Here is a 15,874-nt window from a genome sequence, read left to right on the forward strand (position 1 = left end):
TCAACTCTTCCGGGAAGGCTGTCCACAAGGTTGCGGGGTGTGTTTGTAAGGAATTGTCCACCGTTCTTCCAAGAGCGCTTCACACACCGATGTTGGTCGAGAAGATCTCCGTTCTAATTCATCCCAAAGTGTGTTCTATCTCGGTCAGGTCAGGACTCTGTGCAGGCCAGTCAAGTTCATCCACACCAGACTCTGTCATCCATGTCTTTAAGGACCTTGCTTTTTCCACTGGTGCACAGTCATGTTGGAAGTTCCCACAAGGTTAGTTTAGTTTTTATTTGAAAGGACAATGCACATAAATATTAAGCTCAAAGACAGATATGTTTTGTACCAGATTATGGCTAAATAGCTCATTTCCATTTGCAGCCCCTGGCTATCTAAATTAAAGGGATACAAAAATCATGCAATAAAATTATGACAAAATCATACCATAGCATGTAATCAAATTAAGAAAAGTCAAAACATGCCCTTTCATGGACACATACTTAATATACAACACAACCACATATCATTTACATCATCACACAAAGACAATACATTCTCTTGCTCACCTTTGTCATCATTTGTAAAAACAACCATGATTTTAACACACACATTTAACACTCACATTTTACAACAAAAATGCTGTCATGGATAAATATAATACACATTAAGTTGATCCGTCAAATAATAGTGGCCACCTTATTGACCGTGTGAGCAGCTTTGATTGCTCCAAAGCTACTTTTTAACTTCAATTGTGAATGAAGGGTAATCTGTCTCGACTTTTCAAGTTTGTTGTGAGGTCGTCCTTTATGGCTTTATATGAAAAAAAGCATGGAATTGTCCAAAATGTTTTTGGTATCCTGGAGCATTCAAAGTTCCTTTCACTGGAACTAAACTCTTCCATTTTCGTACAATAAAGCCGACAGTTGACTTTGGAATATTTCGAAGCAAATAATTTAACGACTGGATTTCTTGCATTGGCGGCAACCTATGACAATTCCAAGCTGGAAATCACTGAAAGCGGCCCATTATTTCGCAAATGTTTGTAGAAACAGTCTCCGTGGCTAAGTGCTTGATTTTATACACATGTGGGATTCATCCACACCAGACTCTGTCATCCATGTCTTTATGGACCTTGCTTTGTGTACTGGTGCACGGGCATGTTGGAAGAGGAAGGGGCCCGTTCCAAACTGTTCCCACAAGGTTGGAAAATATTTTGGTATCCTGGAGCATTCAAAGTTCCTTTAACTGGCACTAAGAAGCCAAGTCTAACTCTTGGAAAAAAAACAACCCCGCACCCTAATTCCTCCTCCACCAAATTTCCCACTCGGCACAATGCAGTCCGAAATGTAGCGATCTCCTGGGAATCTCCAAACCCAGTGTCAGGTTCAAACACTGATGGAATCTATTAAACAAGACAAAAGGCAAAGAATCAAACAGAGACAGAATTAAATTTGGTACTCAGATCTGAGGAGAGACATGGCCACTGTACTGTCTGTACAGTTCTCCACCACGCTCTGCCCCAAGATCGTACTCCTCCTTCTTTATTTAACTCCCCCCCTCCTTCCCACAGCTGCTTCCTCAGGGAAGTGGGTCGTAAACAGCGTTGCCTTCGGTTCCCGAACTGTTCAAAAAGAGTTCCATAAAATAGTTCAAAGAGAGTCCCACATAAAATAGTTCAAAGAGATTCCCTTAAAAATACTTCAAAAATATTTCCTGTGGAAGTTGGGCAGATCCTGCCATCCGTCCGCTTTGTAGTCCCAGTGGAGTTTTACGAGCATTCTTCTTGTTGGGGTTGTATAGCTCTGTTGGTAGAGTGGCCATGCCAGCAACTTGAGGGTTGCAGGTTCGATGCCCGCTTCCGCCATCCTAGTCACTGCCGTTGTGTCCTTGGGCAAGACACTTTGCCCACCTGCTCCCAGTGCCACCCACACTGGTTTGAATGTAACTTAGATATTGGGTATCACTATGTAAAGCGCTTTGAGTCACTAGAGAAAAGCACTATATAAATATAATTCACTTCACTTTGGAAGGTTTCAGCCTTTTGTCTACTTGTCCGTAACACAGTGTAATACAAAGTTTTTTGTGATAATTTAGAAACAATTATTCTAACACCCAGACTCGTCCGTCAGATTGCCCGATGGAAAAGGGTGACTCATCACTCCAGAGAAGGCGTCTCCACTGCTCTACAGTCCAGTTTGCGCGGCCTACCACTTGGTGGCTGAGTTGCTGTTGTTCCCAAAATCTTCCATTTTCTTCGAATAAAGCCGAGGGTTGACTTTAGAATATTTCGAAGCGAGGGAATTTCACGTCTGGATTTGTTGCACTGGTGGCACCCTATGACAATTCCACGCTGGAAATCACTGAAAGCGGCCCATTCTTTCGCAAATGTTTCTATAAACAGTCTCGGTGCCTAAGTGCTTGATTTGAGTGTCAGTCCAACGTTTAGACCCGGCGAGAAGGCATTCTACTGTACATCACGATATCTTCAAGGACTATGATACATGCAGGATGAGGAATAATACATATTGTGTTGATCTAATCCCAGATTTGGCACACGGTCCTTCTTAATCTCACGTTGGAAGCAAAGAGCATTTCACACTTTTTTATGGGCAAACAGGATTACACAATGTCACGCTGTAATCCTCCAGCATGGCCCCCTTTTTTTTTTTTTTTTTACACAAGTCATCCTTCCATCTGTCCGCCTCATTTGATTTTATTTGCTTGAGTGCAGTATATATATATATATATATATATATATATATATATATATATATATACTGTAATTTACAAACCCCAAAAGCAGTGAAGTTGTCACGTGTAAATGGTAAATAAAAACAGAATACAATGATTTGCAAAAACTTATATTAAATTGAATGGACTGCAAAGTCCAGATAGTTAACCATTTATGTATGTATATATATATATGGCAATATATGTATGTATATATGTCTATATATCTATATTTATGCATATATATGTATATATATATGTGTGTGTGTATATATATATATATATATGTATACGTGTACATATGGGTGTGTATATATATATATGTGTATGTATATGTATATATATATATATGTGTATTTGTATATATGTGTGTATATATATACATATATATAGATACATATATACAGATACACATACACATATATATGTAAATATATATATATGTTTATATATATATATATATTTATGTATTATATATATATATATATACACACACACAGTGGGGCAAAACATATTTAGTCAGCCCCCGATTGTGCAAGTTCTCCCACTTAAAGTGATGACAGAGGTCTGTAATTTTCATCATAGGTACACTTCAACTGTGAGAGACAGAATGTGGAAAAATAATCCAGGAATTCACATTGTAGGAATTTTAAAGAACTTATTTGTAAATTATTGTGGAAAATAAATATTTGGTCAATCATTCAAAGCTCTCACTGATGGAAGGAGGTTTAGGCTCAAAATCTCACGATACATGGCCCCATTCATTCTTTCCTTAACACGGATCAATCGTCCTGTCCCCTTAGCAGAAAAACAGCCCCAAAGCATGATGTTTCCACCCCCATGGTTCACAGTAGGCATGGTGTTCTTGGGATGCAACTCAGTATTCTTCTTCCTCCAAACACCACGAGTTGAGTTTATACCAAAATGGATACATGGATGATACAGCAGAGGATTGGGAGAATGTCATGTGGTCAGATGAAACCAAAATAGAACTTTTTTCTACAAACTCAACTCGTCGTGTTTGGAGGAAGAAGAATACTGAGTTGCATCCCAAGAACATCATAGCAGCTCTAAAGGCACACGCTATTATAAGAGTACAGTGAATCAGCTTCCCCAGCGTTTTACCTTTTTCCCCAACTTTTTACAGGGCGCCTTGTGGCGAGTCATCAGCTTTCCTGTCCTGTAACCCTGTACACTGTTTGTTTGTCTAATCTTGAACGGGTTTGTGCTGAAAACAAAGTTTCGTTGTACTTGTGCAATGACAATAAAGACCGATCCTATCCTATCCTATCCTAATCAAAAATGGGGTAAATTGTAACATCAAAAAATGGTCCAAAACACAAAAAGTATCTGTTGAATGTCGATAGATGGTAAATGATTGTACTTGTATAGCGCTTTTCTACCCCTTTTTAAGGAGCCCAAAGCGCTTTGACAGTATTTCCACATTCGTTCATTCACACACTGATGGCAGGAGCTGCCATGCAAGGCGCTCACCAGGACCCATCAGGAGCAAGGGTGAAGTGTCTTGCCCAAGGACACAACGGACGTGACTAGGATGGTAGAAGGTGGGGATTGAACCAGTAACCCCTCAGATTACTGGCACAGCCACTCTACCAACTAAGGTTATCCGGGGTAAATCCCACCTAACCTTAGATGTTTTGATGGCGAGCCCACTAAAAAGTAAAACGTTAGACGACCAAACCCCGTACCCTCACGCTGGACAGCTGGATGCAAGAATTAAGAGTGACGCAGCTGCCTTTCCAATTTGCGACTTTTTCCCCTGAGCTGATCTGTAAAACATAATTAATGTGGACAGGGAAGGGAGGGGTTGGCAACCCCATGAGGTCTCCCTCGGCCTCATGGGACCACCAGTGATAAAGGAAAAACGAGGCGTGTACTTCAACGTTAAGGTCCAGGCAGCAGGTGAGCATCTTCCCTTTGGTTCATTGGTCCTTCATGTTCATGTTGTCAAAAGGTTGATGCTTGGAATCTGGAAAATGCCCGTCCTTCAATGGAATGATAAGAACCAGACCGTTGGGGAGGACATGAAGATCGTCTTTCTGGTGGCAAACTGCTTGATCCTGTCCGCCACGTCCGTGGCGGGCTTGGCGGCCAACGTCTTCGTCGTCCTGGCCGTGTGCAACCAGAAGTCCCTCCGCACGTGGAACAACGCCCTGTTGGTCAACCTGGCGGCCGTGGACATTTTCCGATGCGCGTCCGATTGCCCCGTGCTCTTGGTGGTCGTGCTGCTCGCTCACCGGCGAGGCGGCGCTGGCCCGTCGATCTGCGCCGCCCAGTCGGCGTCCTTCTCCTTCTGCTGCTGCGTACAACTCTTGACGCTGGCTTGCATCAGCGCCGAGAGGTACCAGGCCATCGCTCGACCTTTTAAAAGCGCCGAGAGAAAGAAGCGGGTCTTGGTTCTGATCCCGCTCACGTGGACTCTGGCCCTGCTGGTGGCCGCCGTTTGCTTGATGTTCGTCAAGGACTCGCCCGTACAGGTGAGGTGCAAAGGGTCGCCACAAGGTGAAGCCTCTTCTCGCGACACCTTTGGGAAGTTCATCTTGTTCCCGCTGTGGGTCGCTTCCTTTGGCGTCATCATCGGGTTCTACGCTCGCATCTTCGCCCTGCTGAGGGAACACAGTCGTAAAATATTTGACAAAGGAGTCTTGCCTGTTCCGAAGAACGAGGAGAAAATCCACCAAAACGATTCGGGGCGTCTTTCAATCGGTGTGGGAAACGAGTTAAGGTTAAAAGTCTCGGAGATGGGAGCAGAACCTTATCCTCCTGAGGATCTGCTAGCTCGTAAATCTCTTAAAGCTGTCTGGCCTGTTCCGAAGAACGAGGAGAAAATCCACCAAAACGATTCGGGGCGTCTTTCAATCGATGTGGGAAACGAGTTAAGGTTAAAAGTCTCGGAGATGGGAGAAGAACCTCATCCTCCTGAGGATCTGCTAGCTCGTAAATCTCTTAAAGCTGTCTGGCCTGTTCCGAAGAACGAGGAGAAAATCCACCAAAACGATTCGAGGCGTCTTTCAATCGGTGTGGGAAACGAGTTAAGGTTAAAAGTCTCGGAGATGGGAGCAGAACCTCATCCTCCTGAGGATCTGCTAGCTCGTAAATCTCTTAAAGCTGTCTGGCCTGTTCCGAAGAACGAGGAGAAAATCCACCAAAACGATTCGGGGCGTCTTTCAATCGATGTGGGAAACGAGTTAAGGTTAAAAGTCTCGGAGATGGGAGAAGAACCTCATCCTCCTGAGGATCTGCTAGCTCGTAAATCTCTTAAAGCTGTCTGGCCTGTTCCGAAGAACGAGGAGAAAATCCACCAAAACGATTCGGGGCGTCTTTCAATCGATGTGGGAAACGAGTTAAGGTTAAAAGTCTCGGAGATGGGAGCAGAACCTCATCCTCCTGAGGATCTGCTAGCTCGTAAATCTCTTAAAGCTGTCTGGCCTGTTCCGAAGAACGAGGAGAAAATCCACCAAAACGATTCGAGGCGTCTTTCAATCGATGTGGGAAACGAGTTAAGGTTAAAAATCTCGGAGATGGGAGGAGAACCTCATCCTCCTGAGGATCTGCTAGCTCGTAAATCTCTTAAAGCTGTCTGGCCTGTTCCGAAGAACGAGGAGAAAATCCACCAAAACGATTCGGGGCGTCTTTCAATCGATTTGGGAAACGAGTTAAGGTTAAAAGTCTCGGAGATGGGAGAAGAACCTTATCCTCCTGAGGATCTGCTAGCTCGTAAATCTTTTAAAGCTGAGCGTTTAAAGCTCAGCCTTGTTGAACTTTCTGATGCCGCCTTGGCGGTCGGCGTTAAGAGCTCAATCACAAAGCCCAATAAGCCGCCAGGCAATTGTGGCGCTGAGAAGCAACCGGGGTCGGGTGTGACAGCTGATGGAACACCTCGTGAAGTGAAAGTGAAAGCAACGAGCCTTCGCGTCTGCACCTCGCCGCTCTCCCGCAAAGATGCCCCGTCAGAAGCTGGAGACTCGGGGGTTCCAGGGGACCGAGCCTTGGTCTCGGACGAGGGTCCAGAAACGGCCACAATAGAAGGGGCGGTTTGCATCATGCCGCCGAAGGCCGGCAAGGAGAGGAAAAACTGGAAGAATGAAAGCAAGATGGCCAAACGAGCAGGTTACATCATCGTCACCTTCCTCTTCTTCTGGCTGCCTTTGATCGTCACCATCGTCATCAACTTTCTTCTTCACCACAACGCTAAGGTACACACTCAAGTTGTTTTCTTCCCCTCTCTTGCATCCATCCTTTCACCACCTGGCTGTAATCTTTGTCACCCATCTACACACACATCATCCATCTGTCATCCGTCCTTCTATTCACCACTCTCTCTCCATTCGTCTGCTCCTCATCAACCCATCGTCCTTCTGTCCATCCATAGGCGCCGATCCCGTGGGTGCTTCGGGGCCCGAGCAACCGAGGACAATGCCGAGCACCCACGCGGGATCGATGGCAAATCCCTTTCTCACCACCAAGCAAAAACCACTCTTGCTCAGGTCTCTTCTACACTAGAGTAAACCCCACCTGACCTTATCATTGTCCACTCACACACAATGCCGCCTCCGACCGCCGGATCAACACGACCAAGTACGTCATAGTCACATCCAATCTTTGTTTGCGAGTTTTTACAAACCCCGTTTCCATATGAGTTGGCAAATTGTGTTAGATGTAAATATAAACGGAATACTATGATTTGCAAATTCTTTTCAACCCATATTAACTTGGAATTTCATGGCTGCAACATGTGCCAAAGTAGTTGGGAAAGGGCATGTTCGCCACTGTGTTACATCACCTTTTCTTTTAACAACACTCAATAAACGTTTGGGAACTGAGGAAACTAATTGTTGAAGCTTTGAAAGTGGATTCCCATTCTGGTTTTATGTAGAGCTTCAGTCGTTCAACAGACCGGGATCTCCGCTGTCGTATTTTACGCTTCATAATGCGCCACACATTTTCGATGGGAGACAGGTCTGGACTGCAGGCGGGCCAGGAAAGTACTCGCACTCTTTTTTTTTACGAATCCACGCTGTTGTAATACGTGCTGAATGTGGCTTGGCGTTATCTTGCTGAAATAAGACGGCACATGGATGGCAGCATATGTTGTTCCAAAACCTGTATGTACCTTTCAGCATTAATGGTGCCTTCACAGATGTGTAAGTTACCCATGCCTTGGGCACTAATGCACCCCCATACCATCACAGATGCTGGCTTTTGAACTTTGCGTCGATAACAGTCTGGATGGTTCGCTTCCCCTTTGGTCCGGATGACACGATGTCGAATATTTCCAAAAACAATTTGAAATGTGGACTCGTCAGACCACAGAACACTGTTCCACTTTGTATCAGTCCATCTTAGATGATCTCGGGCCCAGAGAAGCCGGCGGCGTTTCTGGATGTTGTTGATAAATGGCTATCAATTTGCATAGTAGAGCTTTAACTTGCACTTACAGATGTAGCGACGAACTGTATTTAGTGACAGTGGTTTTCTGAAGTGTTCCTGAACCCATGTGGTGATATCCTTTAGAGATTGATGTCGGTTTTTGATACAGTGGGATCGAAGGTCGAGGTCATTCAAAGTTATTTTCCGACCATGCCGCTTACGTGGAGTGATATCTCCAGATTTTCTGAACCTTTTGATGATATTATGGACCGTAGACGTTGAAATCCCTAAATTTCTTGCAATTGCACTTTGAGAAACGTTGTTCTAAAACTGTTTGACTATTTGCTCACACAGTTGTGGACAAAGGGGTGTACCTCGCCCCATCCTTTCTTGTGAAAGACTGAGCATTTTCTGGGAAGCTGTTTTTATACCCAATCATGGCACCCACCTGTTCCCAATTAGCCTGCACACCTGTGGGATGTTCCAAATAAGTGTTTGATGAGCATTCCTCAACTTTATCAGTATTTTTTGCCAACTTTCCCAACTTCTACTAATAACTACTACGTTATTAGTTGGCAAAAAAAAAAAGTTTATGAGTTTGAACATCAAATATGTTGTCTTTGTAGCATATTCAACTGAATATGGGTTGAAAAGGATTTGCAAATCATTGTATTCCGTTTATATTTACATCTAACACAAAAGGGGACCTTTTGTAGTGAATCACACCGGAGCCATCATAAATTAATCAAATCTTTATTAGACAGGTGAAAGTAAACAATGTGGAAAAAAACATTTGACAACAATCAATCTCAGGATCTAGATATCTGGTCAGGACACTCTTCACTCTTTTGCCTTCACCTTCATTGGCCATTCGGTTTTGGTGACTTTATATACTCTGGAACTAGGACAATAACTGATAGTCTGCTTTGCCAGTGCAAGTTTTCCGTAGTCTTCCCTCGACGGCCAGATAATACAAAGCACATGCTAACTTTTTTTTTTTCATCACATCCACAGTAGCCTGCATTCTCGTTGTCTCTCCTTCAAGAAAGTGAAGTTCTCTTGTCGTCTGAGAATTGTTGTATCCCAGATAGCTGCAATCGCTTTCTCTTAAGGTTTTTATGTGATTTCTACCATCATCCATCCTCTTGTCCATCCATCTATCTTCCCGTCCATCCATCCATCTATTATTGTGTCCGTCCATCCATCTATCTTCCCATCCATCCATCTATTCTCCTACCCGTCAATCCACCCATTCATCTATTTTCCAGTCTGTCCATCCAGCCATCCATCTATCTTACATCCATCTGTTCTGTCCATCCATCCATCTATCTTATCTATCCTCCTGTCCATCCATCCATCTATCTTATCTATCCTGTCCATACATCCATCCATCCACCTATTCTCCTGTCCGTCCATCCATCTATCTTACAACCCATCCATCTATTTGACCACCCATCCATCTATTCTCCTGTCCATCATCCATCTATCTTACTATCATCCAACCTCTTGTCCATCCATCTTTCTTCCCGTCCATCCATTCATCCATCTATTCTTCTGTTCATCCGTCCATCCATCTATCTTACCACCCATCCATCTATTTTCCTGTCCATCCATCCATCTATCTTATCATCCATCCATATATCTTCCCATCCATCCATCTATTCTCCTGTCTGTCCATCCATCTATCTTGCCATCCATCGATCTTACAATCCATCCATCATTTATCTTACCACCCATCCATATATTTTCCTGTATGCCCATCCATCTATCTTACCATCCATCCATCTATCCTCCTGTCTATCCATCCATCTCACAACCCAGCCATACATCCATCCATCTTACATCCATCTCTTCCATCCATCCATCTATCTTACCATCCATCTATCCTCCTGTCCATCCATCCATCTTACATCCATCTCTTCTATCCATCCATCTATCTTACCATCCATCTATCCTCCTGTCCATCCATCCATCCATCCATCTTACCATTCCATCCATCCACCTATTCTCCTGTCCGTCTATCATCTATCTTACATCCATCCATCTATTCTCCTGTTCATCCATCCATCTATCTTATCATCCATCCATATATCTTCCCATCCATCCATCTATTCTGCTGTCTGTCCATCCATCCAATTTACCATCTATCATCTATCTTACCATGCATCTATTCTGTCCGTCCATCCGCCTATCTTACCATCCATCCATCTATCCTACCATCATCCGTCTATCCTCCTGTCCATCCATCCATCTTACAATCATCCATCATCTATCTTCCAGTCCATCCACCCATCTATTCTCCTATCCATCCATCCATCCATCCATCTATTTTACATCTATTCTTTCCATCCATCTTACCATCCATCCATCCATCCATCTTGCCATCCATCCACTTTTTCTCATGTCCATCCATCCATCCATCTTACCATCCATCCATTTTACCACCCATCCATCTATTCTCCTGTCTGTCAATCCATCCATCCATCTATTTTTCTGTCTGTCCATCCAACCTTCTTACCATTCATCCATCTACCCATCCATTTATCTTACCATCTATTTTCCCGTATGCCCATCCATCTATCTTACCCATCCATTCATCTATCCTCCTGTTCATCCACCCATCTCACTATCCATCTATCTTTCTGTCCATCCATCCATCTATCTTACATCCATCTATTCTGTCCATCCATCCATCTATAGTACCATCCATCCATCAATCTGTCTTACTATCCATCCATCTATTTTACATCTATTCTGGCCATCCATCCATCCATCATCCATCCATATTGCCATCCATCCACTTATTTTCATGTCCGTCCATCCATCTATCTTACCATCCATCCATTTGACCACCCATCCATCTATTCTCCTGTCCATCATCCGTCCATTTTACCATCATTCATCCTCTTCTCCATCCATCTATCTTCCCGTCCATCCATCCATCTATTCTCCTGTCCGTCCATCCATCTATCTTCCCAACCATCCATCTTGCCATCTAGCCATCTATCTTACCATACATCTAGTCTGTCCGTCCATCCGTCTATTTTACATCCATCCATCCGTCTTATCATCCATCCATATATCTTCCCATCCATCCATCTATTCACCTGTCAGTCCATCCATCCATCCATCCATCTTGCCATCCATCCATCTATCTTACCATACATCTATTCTGTCCGTCCATCCGTCTATCTTACATCCAACCATCTATCTTATCATCTATCTATACTGTATATCTTCCCATCCATCCATCTATTCTCCTGTCCGTCCATCCATATACAGTATCTCCCACCCATCCATCTTGCCATCTAGCCATCTATCTTACCATACATCTATTCTGTCCGTCCATCCGTCTATCTTACATCCATCCACCTATCTTATCATCCATCCATATATCTTCCCATCCATCCATCTATTCACCTGTCAGTCCATCCATCCATCCATCTTGCCATCCATCCATCTATCTTACCATACATCTATTCTGTCCGTCCATCCGTCTATCTTACATCCATCCATCAATCTTATCATCTATCCATATATCTTTCCATCCATCCATCTATTATCCTGTCTCTCCATCCATCCATCTTACCATCCAACCATCTATCTTACCATCCATCTATTCTGTCCGTCCCTCCGTCGATCTTACTGTCTGTCACACCTGTTGTAGCCACAGAGATACAATTAAAATTAAGACTATTCTAATGAAAGGAATGTTGCCTATCATTTACAATCATTATAAAATAATATTTTTTATGCATTCTGAATATTAAATAAACATAAAAAAAAAGTCTGCTTACAGCTGAGCTCTCTATTCTGCCCATAAAACCCAATAAATAACCATTCATAAACCGCCAACAACACTCCATTCACATTTGGTGACTTGAATACAAACAAGTATTAGTGATATTGTTATTATAAGTCCTAACGCAGACGGACTATTTATAGCGCTGACGTGATCACTACCTGTGTGCCTATCTTCACATCATCGAGTGGTCTGCTGCTTCCTCGCTTCCCTGCTCCCTGTAAAGTTATTCCAGATCATAAAGCATGCCTCTCACCTGGACAGTAGATGGCTGAGAATATAATCTGACAAATTGGGACACCTTAACAACCTATCTAGGACCTGGAACTTATATTAAAAATATATATATTTGTTGTCATAATGATTGTGAGCAATAGGCAAAATTTCCCCAAAAAGTGCACTTCCCCTTTAAAATCCCTACTTTGACATGGCCTTTCTTGACGCTAACGAGGCGCAACACTTCCGTGTCCAGGGTGCAGCCATGCAGGAAGTGGAGCTCCTGTCGGTGTCCGTGGCTTGCGTCTCCTCGCTCAGCAACCCCATCCTCTACGCTGCTGTCAACCCGCAGTTCGGCGCCGAGTTTGAGCGCCTCAAAACCACCCTCCGGTCCTTCCTCGTCCGCCGCTGAGGCGCCGTGTGGCAGGCATGTGATTTGTCCATCGATAGTTGGAAATCCATCTTTAAGAATAAGTAGATGAGCCATCCGTGGCTGTGAATTGAACACTAGTAAGGTTGTAAATACTGTATAGAGTAGGGTCACCCATGTGGTTCCTGTGGATGTGAACACAAGTTGAAGTTACTGTCGTGAATAAATTGCATAGTGACTGAAACAGACAAAGTAATGTGTAAAAAATGTAAATAAGTAAGTGAACCATCTGTGGCTGTGAAGTGAACATTAGTAAGGTTGTAAATACTGTATAGAGTAGGCTCACCTATGTGGTTCCTGTGGATTTTAATGTGAACACAATGTGTAATTACTGTAGTGGCTAAATAACATAGTGACTGAAACAGACAAAGTAATGTGTAAATAATGTCAATAAATAGATGAACCATCTTTGGCTGTGAAGTGAACTCTGGGAAGGTTGTAACTATTGTATAGAGTAAGCTCACCCATGTGGTTCCTGTGGATGTGAACACAAGATGTAATTACTGTAGTGACTAAATAACAGTGACTGAAACAGACAAATTTATGTGTAAATAATGTCAATAGGTAGATGAACCATCTGTGGCTGTGACGTGAACACTAGTAAGGTTGTGAATACTGTATAGAGTAGGCTCACCCATGTGGTTCCTGTGGATATGAACATACGATTTAATTACTGTAGTGACTAAATAACAGTGACTGAAACAGACAAAGTTATGTGTAAATAATGTCAATAACTAGATGAACCATCTGTGGCTGTGAAGTGAACACTAGTAAGGTTGTGAATACTGTATAGAGTAGACTAACCCATGTGGTTCCTGTGGATGTGAACACAAGTTGAATTTACTGTCGTAAATAAATTGCATAGTGACTGAAACAGACAAAGTAATGTGTAAAAAATGTAAATAAGTAGGTGAACCATATGTGGCTGTGAAGTGAACATTAGTAAGGTTGTAAATACTGTATAGAGTAGGCTAACACATGTGGTTCCTGTGGATAGATTGATTGATACCACAAGTTGTAGTTACTGTCGTGACTAAATAGCATAGTGACTGGAACAAAGTAATGTGTAAATAATGTCAATATGTAGATGAACCATCTGTGGCTATGAAGTGAACACTAGTAAGGTTGTAAATACTGTATAGAGTAGGCTCACCCATGTGGTTCCTGTGGATATGAACATAATATTTAATTACTGTAGTGACTAAATAGCATAGTGACTGAGACGGACAACGTTATGTGTAAATCATGTCAAAAACTATATGAACCATCCGTGGCTGTGAAGTGAACACTATTAATGTTGTAAATACTGTATAGAGTAGGCTCACCCATGTGGTTCCTGTGGATGTGAACACAAGTTGAAGTTACTGTAGTGAATAAATTGCATAGTGACTGAAAGAGACAAAGTAATGTGTAAAAAATGTAAATAAGTAGGTGAACCATATGTGGCTGTGAAGTGAACATTAGTAAGGTTGTAAATACTGTATAGAGTAGGCTCACCTATGTAGTTCCTGTGGATTTTAATGTGAACACAATGTGTAATTACTGTAGTGGCTAAATAACATAGTGACTGAAACAGACAAAGTAATGTGTAAATAATGTCAATAAATAGATGAACCATCTGTGGCTGTGAAGTGAACTCTGGGAAGGTTGTACCTATTGTATAGAGTAAGCTCACCCATGTGGTTCCTGTGGATGTGAACACAAGATGTAATTACTGTATTGACTAAATAACAGTGACTGAAACAGACAAATTTATCTGTAAATAATGTCAATAAATAGATGAACCATCTGTGGCTGTGAAGTGAACACTATTAATGTTGTAAATACTGTATAGAGTAGGCTAACCCATGTGGTTCCTGTGGATAGATTGATTGATACCACAAGTTGTAGTTACTGTCGTGACTAAATAGCATAGTGACTGGAACAAAGTAGTGTGTAAATAATGTCAATAGGTAGATGAACCATCTGTGGCTATGAAGTGAACACTAGTAAGGTTGTAAATACTGTATAGAGTAGGCTCACCCATGTGGTTCCTGTGGATATGAACATAATATTTAATTACTGTAGTGACTGAAACAGACAAAGTTATGTGTAAATAATGTCAATAACTATATGAACCATCTGTGGCTGTGAAGTGAACACTATTAATGTTGTAAATACTGTATAGAGTAGGCTCACCCATGTGATTCCTGTGGATGTGAGCACAAGTTGAAGTTACTGCCGTGAATAAATTGCATAGTGACTGAAACAGACAAAGTAATGTGTAAAAAATGTAAATAAGTAGGCGAACCATATGTGGCTGTGAAGTGAACATTAGTAAGGTTGTAAATACTGTATAGAGTAAGCTCACCTATGTGGTTCCTGTGGATTTTAATGTGAACACAATGTGTAATTACTGTAGTGGCTAAATGACATAGTGACTGAAACAGACAAAGTAATGTGTAAATAATGTCAATAAATAGATGAACCATCTGTGGCTGTGAAGTGAACTCTGGGAAGGTTGTAACTATTGTATAGAGTAAGCTCACCCATGTGGTTCATGTGGATGTGAACACAAGTTGTAATTACTGTCGTGACTAAATAACAGTGACTGAAACAGACAAAGTTATGTGTAAATAATTTCAATAAATAGATGAACCATCTGTGGCTGTGAAGTGAACACGAGTAAGGTTGTGAATACTGTATAGAGTAGACTAACCCATGTGGTTCCTGTGGATAGATTGATTGATACCACAAGTTGTAGTTACTGTCGTGACTAAATAGCATAGTGACTGGAACAAAGTAATGTGTAAATAATGTCAATAGGTAGATGAACCATCTGTGGATATGAAGTGAACACTAGTAAGGTTGTAAATATTGTATAGAGTAGGCTCACCCATGTGGTTCCTGTGGATGTGAACATATTTAATTACTGTAGTGACTAAATAACAGTGACTGAAACAGACAAAGTTATGTGTAAATAATGTCAATAACTATATGAACCATCAGTGGCTGTGAAGTGAACACTATTAATGTTGTAAATACTGTATAGAGTAGGCTGACCCATGTGGTTCCTGTGGCTGTGAACACAAGTTGTAATTATTGTAGTGACTAAATAAGATAGTGATTCAATCAGATGAATGTGTTATGTATTTATGTCCAACTCTGTTGATCATTTTTCAATTCTTTAAACACTAAAACATCTTTCCTTGGTGATTTGCTAACTTTTGCATGTTCAACTGCTGAAAAACCAGGAGCTTATTTTCGGTCTTTTTAATGAAGTTCAAACACCATGCCTTTGTTGCTCCTGGCCATCCTGAGCCCAATTAGCCCCGTGGTCC

Source organism: Nerophis ophidion, linkage group LG03 (assembly GCF_033978795.1).
Source record: "Nerophis ophidion isolate RoL-2023_Sa linkage group LG03, RoL_Noph_v1.0, whole genome shotgun sequence".
NCBI classification, from domain to species: Eukaryota; Metazoa; Chordata; class Actinopteri; order Syngnathiformes; family Syngnathidae; genus Nerophis; species Nerophis ophidion.